Genomic DNA, 16289 nt, shown 5'->3' on the forward strand with positions numbered 1-16289 from the left:
CGGGCAGGTAGCTGGGGAAACCGAGGAAGCACAAGGGTTAATGCCTTCTAGGAATTGGAGACGGTGGGAATCGAAGTATAACAAGGGCATGTGTGACATTACGTCATATGCGGTGCCACCTTCGTGTCCCTGAACCACGCATGGCGATAGCCCCGTTCAGGAGCATGCTGATCGCGGTGATGGTCTCGCGCGGTGTTTTCTTTCCCATGGTGATGGTAGAACATGGCATTGTGTTGCGCACGACGATGGCTGCGCACAGTGTTGAGTTGTGCACAGCGACGACCATGGACGTCGATGTCTCGTGGGAGTCAAGAGTGATGGCAAACAAGGAGACCCTGCCATTGTGGTCTGTTGGAGGCCAAATCTTCTAGCGCAGCCGTGAAGTCCATGTTGTTTCATCGTGGGCTGGTCCCTTAGAAGTCAACTACGCCTCGTCAAATGAATTGAAGCTGACTCGAAAATGGTTGACACCTTCTTTTGGCATGTAACCATCCTCTTTGGTGGCACTGAAGCTAACTTCTCCAAGTGGTTTTGCTTTTTCTTTGTGAGGAGAGCATTTCTTTGGGGAGTTTGCTTCTTCTTTGTGAGGAGAGCGCTTCTTTTTATCCCGTAACCGTCCTCTAACCCCCAAATGCAAAAGCTTTGTAACTTCCCTAGTAATGGGCTTTTGATTGTAACTTGTAACTCTTTTTAATGCAATGATAGAGATGAACTTCTTTTGCATAGGCTTAATGTTCTTCTTTTCCATTTCATTCTTTTCTTTCTGCATACGCCGCATTTTAGGGATACATCAGGGAAAATACTTTTTTAGGTATCGACTATTGATAGGGGGCATCGCCTCTCCTCCATTCAAGTTTGCCAGTACATAGGCCCCGTTAGGGGTGACCTTTTTTACTATGAACGGACCTTCCCATTTGGACTCGAATTTTCCTTTGTGGCGCCCATGCATGACGATCAGTCTCTTGACTGCTAAGACTAGATCCCCACGACCGAACGAGCAAACCTTGACAGACTTGTCAAAGGCCGTCCTTATTCTTCCTTGATTGAGCTCGAGGTTTTGCTGGGCCTCTAGCCTCTTTTTGTCAAGGGCATCCAACTCTTGGTAATGGAGCTTGACCCTCTCATCTTCAATCAATCCTTGATGTATAGTGACACAAAGTGAGGGTATTTGAACCTCGAGGGGTAGGACCGCCTCACCTCCATAGACCCGGCAATATGGCTTGGAGTTTGTAGCATTCCAAGTGGTGGTGCGATAAGCCCACAGAGCTTCAGGCAACTTCACGTGCCAATTCTTCTTTGACTTTGAAACTGACTTTCGGAGAACCTGCACAAGGTTTGTTGAAAGAGTCGGCCAAACCGTTGGCTCGAGGGTAGTACATAGCTGAGTACTTCCACTTGAAGCCGAACTGGTTAGCTAGGTGATCAACATGATGGCTTTTGAACTGGGGGTCATTACCAAAGATTATCCAGTCCGGAACTTCGAATCAATAGATGATGTGATGAAGTACGAAATTGGCTACCGCAGTCCCTGAAACCTGCTTGACAGGGATCGCTTCAGCCCACTTAGAAGAGTAGTCCGTTGCTGTCAAAATGAAGGCCTGACCCAAGGCAGAAGGGGGATCGATGTGTCCTACAATGTCTATACCCCACTGGGAAAAGGGTCACGATGTCACTGTAGGGCTCTGGGGGTTGATGAATGAGGCTTGAGTGGATCTGACACACTTGGCATCTTTTGGCATACTTTTGAGCGTCAGCAATCATGGAAGGCCAGTAATAGCCGAGTCTACGTATATGCTTGTAGAGCTTAGGGCCAGACTGATGCAGCCCATAGATGTCGGAGTGCACTTCCTCGACCACTTTACTTGCTTCTTGCACGTCGACGCATTTGAGTAGAATTCCATCAAATGACCGACGAAAGAGGACATCCCCGTCGAGAAGGGTGTACTTGGTGGACATCCGCCGTATGCTGTTGCGTTCTGCCCGATCCTGAGGTAGTCTTCCATGCTTTATGAAGTCCACGATAGCCTCCCTCCAGTCCTCTACTTGTTCAACCTCCACACACATTGGGTCGAAGAATTCAAGCTCCCGCTCCTTGTCCTTAGATCCTTTTCCTTGGGACATTTCTTGCTCTGCCGCAACGACATCCTTAGCTGCGAGGAGTACCCCGAATGGGTAAGGCGGGCATTCAGGGAAGATATCCCTCTTGTCATCTGCATCAACTTTGGCTCTTAAGTCAACGTGTCTCCATTCAGTTACCCAGACTGGAGTGGACCATGATGAAGACAATTGAATGGTGGCATCGAGCTTCGAGGGTGCATCAGCCTGCGAGTTTAGCCTTCTAGGGATATGACTCAGGGAGAAATCATCAAACCAGGCCATGTAGGATTTGGCCATGTCATGATAAGGCTTGAGGGTGTCTTTCCTTACTTCATAAATCCCCTAAAGCTGCCAGATGACCAGCTAAGAGTCATCGAAGATGTTCAAGTGTTCCAAGTCTAGCTCTTGGACGATTTTCAGTCCGATTATGGGGGCTTGATACTTGGCTTCGTTATGAGAAAACGCCTCTGCAAGTGAGAAGGATAGAGGGATCATTCCACCATCGGGAGTTAAGAACACAACTCCAGTGCCCCCTCTATTAGACTGGAATGCTCCATCAAAGTACATTTCCCACCGCTGAGTTAGCGCTGTACAAAAAACTTCTTCATCTGGGAGGTCACTCGACAGGGGAGATTCTAGAGGAACTGGGTGAGCCATGAGGAAGTCTGCTAGGGCTTGACCTTTGACTTCCTTCTGTGGTACATACGTGATGTCGAACTCCATCAGCAATAATGTCCACTTGGCCAAACGTCCTGACAAGCATGGCCAGGTCATAAGGAACTTGGCCGGGTCCTCCTTGAAGATTAACCTGACCTCGTGACCGAGCAAATAATGGCGGAGTTTCTGTACCGCAAAGATCAAGGCAAGACACATCTTCTTGATGGGAGGGTAATTCTTCTCGGCCCCTGCATTCTGCGACTAAGATAGTAGAGCGTTGTCTTTTTCCCTCCATCATTTTTCTGTGACAGGAGTGCCCCTAGTGACTCATCAAGGGAGGTCATGTATAGGATGAGAGGTCTTTCTAACACTGGCGTAGAGAGTATAGGTGAATTCAACAAGTATTGCTTGATGTCATCGAGCGCGGCCTGGCACGCCGCATCCCATATGAAAGGAGTGTCCTTCTTCAGGAGGCGTGAAAATCACCCTGAAAGGTTTGAGATGAATCTCCAAATGTAGGCGAGCTGTTCATGAAGAGACCGCAGTTCATGAATGGTTGTAAGAGGCGGCATGTCTTGAATTGCTTTGATTTTGACTGGCTCGATCTCCAGTCTCCGGTACCTCATGATGAACCTTAAGAATTTTCCTGAGCGGATGCCGAAGGCGCATTTCAGGGGGTTCGTCTTGAGTTGGTGATGCCACAGTCCTTCAAATACCTTTTTGAGGTCTTGTATGTGGGCGTCCTTTGTTTCAGATTTCACCACCAGGTCATCCACATAGCACTCGACCTCGTTGTGGATCATGTCCTAGAAGATGGTCGTCATGGCCAGCTGGTATGTGGCACCGACATTCTTCAACCCGAAAGGCATCACAATGTAGTGAAAGATGCCTCTTGGGGTCAAGAACCCAGTGGCCTCCTCATCTTCTAGTGCCATTCAGATTTGATTGTAACCAGAATACCCATCCATAAAGGAGAATAGTTGGCAATGAGTTGTGGAGTCGACTAGCATCTCGGCGAACGGGAGGGGGAAGTCATCCTTGGGGTAGGCAGTGTTCAATTCGTGGAAGTCAATACAGACCCCGATTTGGTCATTCTTCTTCTTGACTTGGACAACATTTGCCAACCATTTTGTGTATTTGACTTCACGTACTTGCTTGAGCTTGTTCACCTCATCATCGATCTGCATCTCGAGGTTGGGTCTAAACCTTCTGGATTTCTGCTTCATGGGGTTTGATGGTTGGATCAATACCAAGGAGATGGACAGCAATCTGAGGGTCTAGACCGGGCATCTCATGATAGTGCCAAACGAAGACGTCCCGATTTGCTCGGAGGAGGGAGATATAATGTTCTTTCTCCTTTGGGGACATTTTTGCGGAGATAAAAGTCCGCCTTAAGTCGGCCTCATCCCCTAGGTTGATATCTTTGAGCTCATCAACTGTGGCTTCACCGCCTTCTTCCCACTCTTCTAAAGCTTCTTAGAGTTTCTCATTAAGAGACTCACCAGGATTTTCATTGACCTCGAATGTAGAAGCCCATGATTTGGACATTTCGGCTTCTTGGAGGGGCACAGTGTGGGAGAGTATTGGTCCCTGGCTAGTCCAGGCGATGGAAGGGTCAGCTTCGAATGAGGAGTCCATGACCTCGTGACTGGGATCGCTTGGTGCTTGCCCCGAGCTAGGTGACGCTTCATACACATGGATCATGTGGCAAGCCTCGTGGGAGTAGGAACCTGAAGATGACTTGATTTTCTACCGTGTTGACAGGGCGTTGGTGGCTATCGAGAATCCAGCCGCCTTGGCCAGCATCTCTCTGAGGCGCTCTTGCTGCGGCGTGGTGAGGCCGGTGTCTCCGAACTTTGTTTAGAGTGTCGAAGTCTGGGCATTATCGAGCTGCACCTATGGAGAAAATAGAAGGAGGGAGGAGACGAAGAGTTAGAATGTTCTGGGCGGCTTTTTATGTCGTCGCCGACATTGGACGTGCCTAGGGGATATTTTAGGTCTTGGCCCAGGTTTGACGGTCGTGGGGTGCTTTTAGCGTCGTCACCCATATTGGGGGAAGCTTGAGCTGTTGGTGACTCAGGGATGTCCGCTTGATTGGACGAAAGGACAAGGCGAGTTGCGCTTGGGATAAAGTCTTGCAAGGTCAGCAGTGGAGGAAGGGCCCTAAGGAATTCTTCCTCGACTGGTGGCTGAGGAGGACGATTACTTCGACGGGCCTACCTAGGTGCCTACCATCTCCTTTGAGATCCTTGAGGGAGTGTCTAGACCGCCCTATCAGGCTGACGAGTAGCCCCTGCTTGGTAGACTGCCTCACGTTTCAAGGATTTTAGCCTACTCCGCCCATGGTAGACTTTCTAGGGCTGAGAGGTCGAAGGCTCTGAAGGGTTCGGCATATACTTAGGGGGGGCCAGTAGTGTGGCTTCCTTTGGAATGGGAGCGATGACCTGGACACGTTCTAGGAGAGCCGCACAAATGATGTGGCCCTGCTAGACTTTCTCTGCGACTATAGCTTTGAGTTTGTGGCCCCATACTTGGTAGTATGTGAACCAGAGCTTTTCTGTACGCTCGGCTGCCTGGCAGGGTTGGGAGTGACAAGGCCTTGTTGGAGCATTGCCTTGAAGAGGGCCTGTAGAGGGTCTAGCACAGTGCTTCCTTGGGCTGGTGTTAAGAGGTCTTCTTGCTCATGCAGAAGAGGGACTCGAGGGTGTCCTTCAGGGTTACCTTGAACTTCTTGACTTTGCTGCATCTTTTCTGCCATGAGCTTGTGGAAGCCAATGCATTTGCTGATGTCATGGCCTCGTATCTGGTGATATGCGCACTAGAGGTTCTCGGCTCCTAGAGATAGGAACTTGGGTGCCTTGCCGGCTTGGGAGTGACGAGCCCTTCTTCGAGCACTATGGAGAAAAACACACAAATGATAGCAGGTGCCTCGTCGTCATCTTGGATCATGACTATGTGAGAAACCTCAGTTGCCTCGAACGCTCTTTTCAACTCTTCGAGCTTTATCTGACCCTTGTTGATAAGGGCTTCGATCGTGTCATTGAGCTTATAGCAGTCGTAAGTGGGGTGGCATACCACCTATGATAGGCGTAGTACTTCTCGTTTGCCTCTTGCTCAGCTGACTCCACAGTATTGGCCTCTGGATCGTGCTTTGTTCTAGCAACAGTCGAAGTAGTGCAGGCGTCTACTATGTGTCGAAGGGGTAAACCTTATTCTGGTGCTAGACCTAATAGTCATTTCGTCTAGAGTTTTTAGGAGGCAGGACGCTGTTGTAGGACTGCTGCTTGCCCCCGACTAGAGACGCCTGTACCTTGGAAAGGTCCAGGGTTTGAGGAACCGCGCCTTTAGTGTCGATTACGATGACAACCGTGCTGATTACTGCCTTTTGGCTGCCCCGACTGTTGGAGCGAGAGTTAGAGCTGACAGGTTGCTGAAAAGGGTTGTCATGATGCTTGAATAATCCCTCAATACAAACTGCCTTGGAGATGAGCTTTGACATGGAGGGTGGATGCGATGGCTCGACATGTAGAGCGATATCGGGAAGCATGTTCCGTATGCAGGTCTGGACCGCTTTCTTCTCAGTCATGGGAGTGGCATGGAAGGTTGCCAACTCTCTCCAGCGAGTGATGAACTTGTCAACTGGCTCACCAGGGTCTTGCATAGGGTGAGGAGTTCGATGGTCTCCACGTTTCTTTAGACTTCGTAGAAGCGTTAGTAAAACAACTGCTCCATCTCTTGCCATGTGTGTACCGAGTTGGGTGGCATTCGAGCATACCACTGGAAGGTTGGCCCTTCGAGAGTTTCGACGAACTGGCAGAGGAGGAGGAGTCCGTCAGTTGCCGTTTCCCGATAGGCCGCCTGGAAGTGAGCAGTATGCTGGTGTGGAGACATAGTACCGTTGAATAGAAAGAGCTTCCCCTTTTGATAGTACGGAGGGAAGAGTACTTGGTCTATGTACGAAGGGTACGACTTTTGATAGAGCTGCATCTCTTGCATGCTTGGGACCTTGTTCTTGAGGCTATGGGCCACCTTAGCATCTTTGTTGGTTTGGGAGACCCAGCGGGAGGTAGACCTGTCTTGGGAGGCTAATGGAGGAGTTTGCCTGAGAACTGTGTCCTCACTAGTCGGGGACTCGATCGAAGAAGGGGACCTGGAGGCCTCTAGGCATTCCATCTTTCCAAGGATGGCTTGCATCATTTCCTCGAACTTGTCATTCGCTCCTCCAAAGCGTCGTCTGGGTCATTGATCACCATAACACTGACCATATCTTCTAGAGGGTCAGAACCTGGCGGGATAGCAGAATATCGAGGTTGGCGAGTGGTGCGTGGCAAGTTAGTTTGGAGGGGTTCAGCCTGCCCCGACTAGACCCGAGCCTTGTATGCCAATCTTGTGAGGACTGGTTCTTGATGATCTTGGGACCGTGGCTTCTGAGTAGTGACGACCCAGCAATACTCTTGGACTCGGCCAGGCTCTGGAGTTTGGATAGGGAAGAAGGAGTTACAAGGCAGGAGGTTATCAAAAGTGGCAACCTCAACTGACTTGGAGACTTTTTTTGTCAGGATCTGAAGACCTCTTTCTTGCTTAACCCTGAGACGGTTGTGGATTTCCCTCTAGAACCTAGCCAGAGACCTGGACTGCCCTGCTTTCTTCAAACACGCAAGGGCCGTATCTATGAGCTGGAACAGGGAGTGGGGTCCAAGGATGGAAGGCAGCTTGGGTTTTTGCCTTGGAGGCTGGAGGCCTCTGTCTAACATCAGGTCGTTGGCCTGAGTTCCTTTGTGGGGCGCACGTGCACAGCTGAATCGAGCCTGGCTCAAGATGGTACTCTTAAGGAAGACCTTCGAGTACCAAAGCTCGAAGTGTTTGTCTGGTGTTGGGAGAGCGAAAGAGGAAGGAGCTAGTTCACGACTCCATCTGAGTTGAGGTCGGGAAGGAACCTACTAAGATGGTGCGTGTGCACCTTTAGTGTTAGTCGTTCGGGTGGTGACTTGGGGGTGGACCCGGACTCAGTTAATGAGTCTGACTTGAGGAGGTTGAGACCCACGAGCTTGTGTTTGTGAAGGGTGAGGCAGAAGCCCACCTCACACAGGGTGAAGTTGTGTGTGCTGCAAGGGAGGACGGAGTGGTCGACCCTCATGTGCTCGAGGTGGCGTAAAGCTAGCACTGCCCCAACCTGTAGAAAGCAAATGCATGGCGCTATGTGTTTGGCCTGAGAATTTCTAGCCCTGGATGCGAGCTCAAGGCAACGTGAGGGTTGCCCTGAGGTGTCGCTCGAGCCCTTAGGTGTGTGCGAGGGGTGGAAATCTCAGGACCTTTGCCTCTATGCGCCGACTCTCCAGGTGTGGAAGTTCGGGGTGATGAAGGAGCATAAGGGGTTGCCTTTCAACGAACCTCAAGAGCGACGACAACTTTCTTGCCTTTCGCGAGAGGGATGGGGGCAGTCTTTCGGTGTGCCTCAGCAATATGATTGGTAGTAGACTTGTCAATAGCAAGGTGCGCGGCAACAAGTGTGCTACGCATGCAAGGGGCCTTGGTGGAGAGTCCACCAGGGAGAGACAATGTGGAGGCAAGGACCTTTAAGTCCCCTCTCGCACCGATCTAGGTGAGAACCTGAGAGCTAGACTGTGAGTCCCGACTCAAGAGGAAGGTGGAGAAGGAGGCTTGAGCAGCTCGCTTCCCCAGAGCAGCTACGAGTGCGGGGATAAGGAAATCCTCGACCCTGATAAATGGGTTGAACAACCTAGATGCCATAGAAATAAGTGCACAAAGTAAAAGAGGATACTGGTCAAATAAGAGCGAGCCGACTAAGGGGTAGTAAGTTCCTAGTGGAGTCGCCAAGCTGGTTAGGTACCTCGATCTCGCCTTCCGGATCTAGATGATCTGACGGCAAGTACCTCGAGTTTCTGGTAAACCCGGGGTTTGAGATCGCTCTCTCAGAACCTTGCTCGAGAGCAATGGCAGGTATACCAACCGATGAGAGAGGAATTTTAGGTGGGTTTGGGACTTACTAGGGCTGACTCACTTGGGCGCCTTCTTAGATCACCAAGAAAGCCCCCTAGCTGCTTTAGCTGGTTCAGAATCACCTCTCTTGACTTGCAATCCTCTCGTTTTCTGCACAATACTTCTATGGTTAATTTGTAAAGTAAGTGGGTCAAGGAGACCCACCCTTGTCTTAGAGTAATGTACATTCATGTGAAAGAGCGATGAAACGTAAAGTTTTAGATAAAGATAGAAAAGAGAAGAAAAACTTGATGGAGAGGCGAAGCTAGCATGACATCCGAACAATTATCGACTCAGAGTGGTAGCAAGACAAGCATGGTCCTTAGGACCAGCACGGCTGCAATACTACTAAAAACTAAGATCGAGATGGTGGTGCTAAACTAGATCTACCTTCAGTCAAGTTAAAAGAGAAAAGGATGAAGAGAAGAGAGAGAGACGACAGAGGGAGGAAGAATCCAGACAGCAATGGGCATCGTCATTGGAAACACGAGGAGGCGACACATCCCTAGCGAACAATGATGGCTCCTAACAAGGCGCACGACGATAACTTCTCATAGGTCTCGCGGTGATTACTTCTCGTAGGGCGCACGATGATGGGCGCAAGGAAACGTGGAAGAAGCTAGCGCACTGCGACGAGTATTGTCTCAACCCTTTGCGGACGACGATGGGTATTGCCATCTGCAATGGTCACGCGACAGAGTGACGCCCCTGCGGGCGGCGATAGGATTCGTTACCCACATCCTTCGTTCAGAAGCTTAGGATGTGTCTGCAGACATCATTGAGCAGCGCCGTCTGTAGGCCTCGCGAAACAGATAAAACAGAGGAAAAAAGAGACACGCGCATGGAACTGCCATCATCATGTGCGACCTGTGAGGGCATGCATGGCACTCCCACTGCCGTGCATGGCCTCTGAGGAGAGCTCAGACGGGGAAGAAGAAGAAGAAAGAGAAGAAGAGAGAAAGAGGAGAGAGAATAAAATAAAAAGAAGAGAGAGAAGGTTTACCTTGAATTTAGGGGTACCAATCAAAAGTTTCTCTCACCTCATTCTCTCTCTCTCAAGTGTGACACAACAGTGGAAAGAAAGAGAAACTATATTTAGTAAAAACTCTCTCTTTTGCAAGGTGATGGATCCTCGGTGTGCGTCCTTTTTTCTGCGTTCAATGTAGGTACATATATATATAATTTGCCCCAAACATGGGTGGATGATCAAAATTAACCCTAATTACTGAAAATTAAGATTAAATTGAAAAGAAATTAGAAAATAGTGAGAAAAATGATAGATTTGCCCTTCCTAACAATTCGTATAATTTCGGAACAGTCCCTGTATTGCCCTAGAACTTTTGAAGTCGTTCTAATGCCCGATTGATCGTAAGATGATTGTTTTCTTATAGGGCTTGGCACAACAATCAGTTTGATACCAACTTCGAGCTATGGATCGTGTTTTTAGTGCATGATCAAGTGACTTGAAATTGCATGGACCTGGAAACTTCGGATTGATAGTGTACTCGTTCCTTGATGTTTTTCGGTGATTTCTTCGCTGGACTACATTGAGCAAGTCGTTAAGATCACAGGGCAACAAAAGCAGCTCAATTCTGTGCTCGTACGAAGATTTCACAACTTTGGAATTTTGGTCAAAATCTGGAATTTCGACGACGAAATTTGCAGTTGCTTCATCGGCTTCATGTACAAAATCCAACCGTTCATCATGTACGGGGTTCGGGTCAGTGATACCTGAGACCTTACGCCCATAATGGAATTGGTCTCGCATCGATCAGGTTTACGACATGCATGATCTGGCCGCTTGAGCGAGACATGATGTTGCTGAATTTCCTGCACTTTCTTCACGGATCAGCAATTTCTCTTTAGCTTTTCTTAGTACTTGGGTGTCGTCACGGAGCGTGCCACATATCGAATCGCTTGTCTTGACTAGATGAACATGCTCACGAGCATGATCCAACTTGGGACGGGTGAGATATAAGCGTCAAAAGTCACTGGTTGTGACTGTCCCTTCCTTGGCATGGAGTTGCAGGGTAGCCACACGGGAATAGTGTGTGACCCCTCTTGTTTCACTCTTTTGCCTATAACTTCTTCCTAGAGTGTCCGTTCGGGCTGAAATTTGACCCTTGGGGGTTTTCGACCATGTCAGATCCAATGGTGGTGGTCCCACAGCAGTTTGAGATGTCGAAAATGTAGCTCTAGTTATAGGGGCCGTTTCAGGATGCTAGAAGATGATTCTGCCGGAACTGTTTTTCAATCTGCACTGCCTTAGACATGTCAAAATGCGACGAAACTTGGTAGGAGGGACCTCACAAAGATCTTGGCTGATTCTCAGGCTATTATGAGACGTCGAAATTTCCACTGTTTGCTAGACTTTATTGAACGGGGGCCCCATGTCGATGAAAAATACCTTCCAACAACAAGTCATCGGCATCTTCAACCTAGCACATGAGCACCCAGTCACTAATCTATCCTAAAACTATTCTAATGACTCTTCTAAACCCCCCTAGGCCAATAATCTTATCCTAGTTGACCGCCCTTCCGTTAATGTTGGAGGGTGACCGAGAACGGGTCTGTGATCCCAAGGTACCGTATGTCACTCAGGTCGGAGTGGACTCAACTTTTTAATATCGGTGATCAAAGAAATCCATAGAAAATGATGGAAACGGTAATTATAAAGTGCAGATGTGCATTTAAAATTGGGAGATTCCATACACCATAGAAAATGTACCACGTAAAATTTCTTCCAAAAATGTTACACTTGAGTCGGGGCATCGAGGCCCAATGTTACATATCTCCAATATGAATAAAAGAGTGAGGGCCAACCGCCCAACAACATACAATGTTAGAATTCCTCCTTAACAGGGTGTGGCCTTGACTTTCAACCGCAAACCTCATACTTCTGATCCTTGACCTGTCTCTATCAATCTATAAGAGGGGAGATACAATGGGATGAGCTATAAAGCCCAGTAAGTAGATCTAGGTGCTATGAATCATTATTGAGTCTATCCATGCTTCATGAACATTTCTTTCAATTATAAGAAATCACAGTGCAAACAACATATAATTAAGAAATCACATCAATGCATTATAGGCATCATATCAAAATGTCATGGTTATCATTTATTCATTACAATCATCATAATTCGTATGCATTATTCAAGCATGATCCACTCACTCCTTAGTTCACCTACTCTCGAAGCCCTATTCATCAGGCCAAGCCAATCCCATTGTTTATGACCTCTACCATTCCTCAGGGCAATGACAAGTAGGAAAATCCACTTCATAATGCTCTCAAACTCACACACGGGTCCCCAGCGTGCTTTGGAGTTTTCGATAGGCACTTACTATTCAAGACATCACTCACTAGTCTCATCATATGAATTTCAAGTAGTGCGACCCTCCCATTTCACTTTCACCTAACGCCATCCTATCATTCAGCAAGTTAGGGAACATTGTCGGCGTCACTTTTCTCAACATAACAGTACCCACAACCAATGAGTGTCCCATCGCGTAATAGTAGTATCACTATAACAGTATCCACTATCGATGAGTGTCCCATCGCGTAGTAGTCAGTATCACAGTTATCGTAACGTAATGGGTGTCTCATTGCGTAGTGGTTATCATCACAGTATCGTAACATGTTCGAGCATTAAATTTACTCATACTTAGTCTGTTCCTTATGACAGATAATTACAGTCTCATTATGCAAGGTCTGAGTCTTGTTCAAAAATATTCAGCTATCATATATACTATGACACTTAGCATGAAACAGCCATCATATAAGGCTATCACATGGCACTTACACTTATCAATTAGCATTCATAATACTTTATCACATTAGCACTACGACATTTATCATGTAACATTTATCGTAGAGCTATAACATAGCATTTTCACTTATCGATTATCACTTATCGCATGGTCACAGAGCATTGTTCACATAACACCATGACACTTAACATGCAACATTCATCCCATGAAAACTATCACATAACATTTATACTTATCAATTATTACTCGTAACACTTTTCACTTGAATTGATCAGTGAATAGTTCTGTAAAAGAGTGCACAATTTCACCACATCTATAATCACGACATTCTCATGGAAAAAAGATATCCATTCTCAAACCATGGAGTGTTTTAGTATGGTTCCAACATAAATTTTGAAATAGACTCACTTATGGTCCATATAAAATTGATTTGAATACATTTGGGCAGATTTTGAGCACAAAACAATTTATTTCCAAGATGAGCACAAAACTGAAATTTTCTATGGTGAGTAACAGTTGCGTACCTTTCTTCTCCGGGGCATAACTCCCAATCTAGAGGGAGTTTCAAAATGATTTGAACATGCAACTTTAAGTTTACTCATAAATCTTTACAATAGTGGTGGTTTGAAGGTATTTTGACGTTATCTGATAGGTCAAGAGCTTGACCCGAAGTGAGTGACAGTTGCTGGAATTTTCGGTAAGTGTGAACAGTGGAATACCCTCACATTTTGTGGTATATCACTTCACTCATACAAAATTTTAACATGGTATAAAAAGAAAAATTGACCATTTGACTACTGAAAAGTTCAATACAAAAACCCTCACAGTTCCTGAAAATTCTTTTTGTAATTTTTGGCATACTTCAAATAACCCATGACATCTCACAAGCCAAGATAAACTTTAATGCAAGACCTTATTCATGTTAAACTAGTCTTGTAAGTGAGCTACTCCACAAATTTCCACAACTAACAAGTTTAAATACCACACTCAAGCAATCATTCAAACTAATTTTAACTCAATCACACCCATATCCTTCATTCTATCATTTTACTTATCTTTATTACTCAAATTTGATCACTACCAAATTAAGTGATGCATAGATACTAAACCTACTTACATGATGTTTACAATGCCTTCAAACCTCCCACTTGTAGGCCACATCAAGCTCTAAGCAATGGCTTTCTCCAAGCGTAGAAGTTAACTCACGCTTTGGTTTTAGAGAGAGTGAGTATGAGAGCAAGAGAGGGAAATGGTAGTGAAAAGGAAGGGGAGAGGGGTTTAAGTACCCAATGTAGGTGGGATTCACTGTGGCTGACCAGGTGGGTGGAAATCAATGTGGCTGACTGTGGGCGGCGCTGACACGTACAACAGCAATCAAATCTTCCCTTTTCACTCACGGTGCTACATATGCACGGCGCTGCCTTCTCTTCTCACACGGCGTTACCTCTTTTCTGCCTTCACGCGCGGCATTACTTCTTCTCTGCCTTCACGCGCGACATTAGTCCTTTATACGCGCGATGTTAGTCCCTTCTTCTTCACGCACGGTGTTGCCTCTTCTCTCTCCCTCTCTCTCCTCTTTTCTCATGAGCGGCAATTGCCATGCATGGATTTAACACTTCGACACGTGTGACAACAACTTTCCATCATCTGAGTCTATTGATGTGCGTGTCTCATGTCTGATAAAGTTCGCAGTCCTTACAACACGATAAGTTTTAGGGTTTTTCCTCTAGTCAAGGTCGGTACGATTAGTTTCTCATTATGTCATGTGAGTCAGAGCTAGGGGATCAGCGGATCCCGGTTTGTGATATATATGTGTTTTGTATAAGCCATGTGTGAACATAACTTGGACCATAAGAGGTTGTAGGCCCAAAATCCCTTACACATGTCGCTTGCTTATAGCGTGTGCACAAACAACCGTATTTTGGGAGACCGTTCTGATATGGAAAGATCCACCTATCACAATTGTGCACGCGTTCTGAGAGAGGACCCTCGCATCCGTATGAGTGCATATCCTTGGGGGTACCTATAATCCACTAGACAACCTTGGGGTCGATCTGACTATCGGCTAGCTTTTATAGGTCCCCTCAAGTTTGGACTAATGTCTGTAACACATAGGCACATGTTGGGTTGGTCTAAGAAATTGGATTGAATTTTTGGGTCTAGCCCAGTGGAGTACCTACAACCCGACCACTTACGGAACTGGGCCCGGATTTATTAGTAGTACCAAACATCTCACTTTTGAATTTGAAATGAGGGTGTTGTGCCACCCATTCCAAGTGGGTTTCTCTTGCTTCAAACCCACTCAAGATCCTTGAGGATTGGTTGGTCTTTGCTTTAAACACACTCAAGTTCCACGTGGAGTGAAGCTTCCTCATATGAAAAGTCACTTTTAAAGGAGGGGACATGTCATAAGCTTATCCCCTTATCTCCTTTAAACTAATGAGAGGCCCCCATTTCAAATATCAAAACTGTGAGCAAATCACAAGATATGAGAATTAAATAAATCATGAAAGTAAGAAATCTCTATGCTTACACATGTGATCTAACACTTGCCACCCCACATGTGACTCACTCGAGGGCCTTAAATTACTTTAAACTTATCCATATTATGTCTTATATCCAAACAAGGTCCTACACCAAGTTTTATTTTTTCCATGTCATGCCCAAAGGGCGATGATGTGGCTGCCCTTTGGGATGCACGTGTGGCACACTGACCATTTGTGAGCCACACGCCACATGTACGGGAGTCCTTAATTGGAATTACTACACGACAAAATTTCTCAAACCATTTTCTTTTGAAATTCCCATAAATCATCTAAATTTACAATAAATCGATTTTCATCATTTCACATCAAAACATTAGGTTCAATGATGGTGATTTGATGATGCTGAATTGAATGGTGTAGATTCAATGTTTTTGAAAATTAGGGTTTGAGGGAACATTTAATATTATTGAATGAATGTGAAGGTGGTATGTGGGGATGGTGACAAATGTGTGATCATTAATCACTATCCATGTGATAGTCATCAATGGTGACTAAGTAGGCTCGGACTTTAGCTTCTCTCAACCCTTGGATCACCCAATGGGTGGTTGAGATCTAATCTAAAAAAAAGAGCCTACATGAAAATTCTATAAATAAGACTACTTCTCACTTGAATTGAAGTTTTGTTAGTTCATATTTTTAATCTCTAAACTCATCTCTCATGGGTTTCCACGCCCCACTCTTGGGCTTTTGTCCATTCACACTTGAATGTGTAAGCACCCCTTTGATTGTTGTTGAGTCTTCGTTTATGATGAAACCCTTGTATAATCTTCATCACACACCATCTATTATTAGATGCGTGCCTTTGAGCATTGTTAGGGTGCTATTATGCCTAAAAAAAATCTTGCTGGAATTTTCTATAAACCACCTTGTTACAGCCTCTCAAGGTCAAAAATAGTGTCACCTTCTCCATGCTTTTGCCCCATGATGAAGCCAATGTGTCCTAAGCTTAATCGTGCACCATCCTTAGTTTGATGGATATTTTTTGCAAGGTTTTGGTCGCTGTTATCATCAAGATGTGCTGCTGGAAATTATCGTGAGCCCTTTGTTATACCATCTCCATGGACATAGATGAGGTTGCCCTTTGCAAGTGTTGAACTCAAGATGAAGGTATATTGTTCATAACCTCATCCCTTACCTCCATTCAGTTTTTCTCCATTGTTTCTATGATATTTAGCTGTTGTAATTTTTGAAATAGAGTGAGCTTGGTTCATTCATTAG

This window comes from Amborella trichopoda, chromosome 7, assembly GCF_054954075.1.
Source record: "Amborella trichopoda isolate Santa Cruz 75 chromosome 7, AtrichopodaSantaCruz75HAP2 v2.0, whole genome shotgun sequence".
Classification (NCBI taxonomy): domain Eukaryota; kingdom Viridiplantae; phylum Streptophyta; class Magnoliopsida; order Amborellales; family Amborellaceae; genus Amborella; species Amborella trichopoda.